The sequence below is a fragment of the Amphimedon queenslandica genome, unplaced genomic scaffold, assembly GCF_000090795.2.
Source record: "Amphimedon queenslandica unplaced genomic scaffold, v1.1 AMPQUscaffold_13452, whole genome shotgun sequence".
NCBI classification, from domain to species: domain Eukaryota; kingdom Metazoa; phylum Porifera; class Demospongiae; order Haplosclerida; family Niphatidae; genus Amphimedon; species Amphimedon queenslandica.
The window spans coordinates 320,725-323,826 of record NW_003546312.1 but is presented as its reverse complement, the minus strand read 5'-3'; the positions used below and the strand labels follow the sequence as shown (position 1 = coordinate 323,826).

Here is a 3,102-nt window from a genome sequence, read left to right as displayed (position 1 = left end):
CTATTGCATTGCTAAAGCATGTGCTATCACGAATATATAGAGGTGATACGGAATACGTACGTGTACAGACAGACAAACAAACAAACAAACAAACAAACGCTGCTCGTCTTAGTGGGGCTCGCCCATGCTCGCCCCAATTAATTATTTGTACTTTAAATATTGATTGTGGGCAATTTGGGCAAATGCATTTTAAAATTTAAGACCTATAACTGCCCTGGTGCTTAAATAAACACTTGGAACATGTAGGTGTGTGTTAAATTATTGTGGCTAACAGTGATAGCTATTGTGGTTAACAGTCCTCCCACTGTTGCAATACTGTGTATAATACAATAACCAATGAACATAATTATGGTTGCAAATTTCTACCCGGGCAAAGCCCGTGCTTGCCCGGGTCCAAATACGCCTATGATGATAAATGCCATAGATACCTCCACCTCGTTGTATAACCTTTACGTATTATTTAATTTACCGGGAAATTATTTATTCAACCTCCCGGGAATTTACTTATTCAACCTCCCGGGCTACTTATTCAACCTCCCGGGCTACTTATTCAACCTCCCGGGAAATTATTTATTAACCTCCCGGGAAATCAGAGGTAAGTTAGTTATTTATGAACCTACAACCAAGCAATCTGATTGGTCAATTACAACTAGGCATGGTAGAATAACTAGAAATACATCAACAATGTTAATAGTACATTAAAAGGTGCAGTAGCAATACCTGGTAAGGTCTGTACACTGATTGTACTAGCAGGTCCCAGTAATTGTTGATAGGCTCTGACTGTGATGTTATAAGTTGTTCCTCCTCTCAGTCCATTCAGTGTGATTGTATTATTACTAGTTCCCTCCACCTGTACTGTCTGCACAGTGTCTGTGTCACTGGTGACATTGACTACATATCCATCAGCATCAGATGAATCAAGTGCAGTCCAAATGACAGTGATAGTGGTAGCTGTTTTGTTGACCTCAGTAAGAGAAGAGGGAGCAGTTGCTGGTACTAATAGAAAGAGAGATAATACTAAAACACAATAATCACAGACATTACCTTTTATAGTTAAATAACGTGTTCTATCATCACCACCACTAAGATTATCCAGTATATACTGATACATTTGATCTCCAGTGGTTGATTGACTGATTGATCCACTACTGACAGTCATCCCATCCCATGTGATGGTAACAGTATATCTTAATGTGTTGGTAATGCTATCTAACACAGTACCAGAACAACTATTACTGCCATCAAAACAATTAGTGTAACTAGCCAGTGCAGTACTACCAATGCTCTTACTAATGCCATACCTATTGTGTCCAATTTTAATGCAATTCAGTTTGTATTCCTGAGGATATACTGTCATATCAGAAGGAAGATCAGCAACAGTAAATGATTCTATCTGTGCATATCCTACAAATGAAAATTATTAGATTAGTAAGTGATTATAGTCTCCTCTTACTGAATATATTAGCAAAGATAATGTTAGCGTTAGGATCTGAACAATCAGTCGGTAGACAACACTTGTACCAGCCATCACCAGGTGCTCTAAGAAAGCCATTAGCTGGATTTATGAAAACACTGAGATTAGCACCTGACCCAGTAGTACATTGAACATTTTGAATGTAACCAATACCACAAGGAATTGCTCCACTAGGACCAATCCATCGTCCACCATTCAGAGTAGCACCAGGTAATCCACACTCTATGGGAGTTGGTCTGATGCTACTGTCTGAAAAATATGATCCATTGGGATAACAGGTTTTATTATGCCTCAGGTAGATACCTATAAAAACCTATATAGTTGTTATTATACACATCCAGTGTCTTACCTGAGGAAGGTGGACATTGACTAATCACTTCACTAACACTCAACAGGAAGACTATAATCACTCCTGATACTGACAATGCCATTTTAACAATAAACTGAATAGAATTATAGCTCTGTTACAGTGCTGTTATTTTTTGACAAATTAAAACTAGATCTATGCATGCCAGTTTTCTTTTACATAAGCAAAGTGCATAAGATGTAAACGTGTCAGAATTAAAATTTGTTTACTTTTCCTTAAAACAAGTTACATCTATGACAATTCAAAACAATAGCATGTTTATTTTTGTGACAAATGCATTTCCCTTAAACCATCAGTGTACATAATTATAAGTATTGAATCTCAGTGAATGCATGCATTATGTTTTCAGTTCACATCAAAATTAGTAAGGACCCCCACCAGGTTTCCTGATTATGATCAGACTCATTATCAGCTTGTCAATTTGAAGAAGTGAAAATAACTGCTAGAGTTGTTATTAAAGTTAGACCATTGATATCCTCATCCTTTTATTATTGTATAAATTATGTATATCTCATTATTATTTCTTAATAGACTATACTTATGTACACAAACAGGAGGAGATAAACAAGCAGACACTAGTCATAATTGGGAACAGTGGACAAGTCATTACATTAAGAAATCCTCTTGAAGACTCTGAAACAAAATCATTTCAGTTTGATTATACTTACAGACTCAGCAAAGTCCACTACAATATTAATGTGTATCAATGAACCTCTGAAATAAGAACACTTTCATAATCAGGACAGTGTTATTGGGTCCCAAGGTGTCAGGAATAGACAGGTTGATGTGCATGTATGTATATAGTGTAATTATTGGTAGCAACTGTAAAAAATCTTTTAAAAATCCAAATGTGATCAAAATCAGCTTAAATGCACTCATAAATTTGTATTCTCTTTTTCACACAAACTATGTAAAAACAATTGCTACATTAAAACTAGTGAAAAAGTTTCAACAGTTGCTCTATATTAAGTTGCTCTAATACCTTTCATTGCGGCATACGTTCATAAACATCTTCAGGTGATGTTTGACATTCATCATAGACTCCTTCATTCTCTTCACTTAGTTTAGTCTTGTGGATTCCATACGGTTCACATACTTGCATTGAAATATCATCATCAGCTCTATTATCATAATTATTAATAACTTAACAGAATAGAATACACTAACTTTGTTTGCTTATTAATAGTACATGAACTTTTCTTTCTATAAAAAACAACAAACATTTGTTATACTAACTATGTAAACTCTACCTCATAAAGCA

At 35.4% G+C, this 3,102-nt stretch overlaps 1 long non-coding RNA gene across 1 annotated transcript; it reads right to left on the bottom strand.

Moving 5' to 3' along the window:
* Window positions 1–2,729: 2,729 nt before the first annotated feature.
* LOC109581256 (uncharacterized) lies at window positions 2,730–3,050 on the bottom strand. Its single transcript, XR_002184567.1, has 2 exons — window positions 3,009–3,050; window positions 2,730–2,962 (listed from the first exon to the last, which is right to left on the bottom strand). It is a non-coding gene; the product is annotated as an uncharacterized LOC109581256 (long non-coding RNA).
* Between the last annotated feature and the right edge of the window lie 52 nt (window positions 3,051–3,102).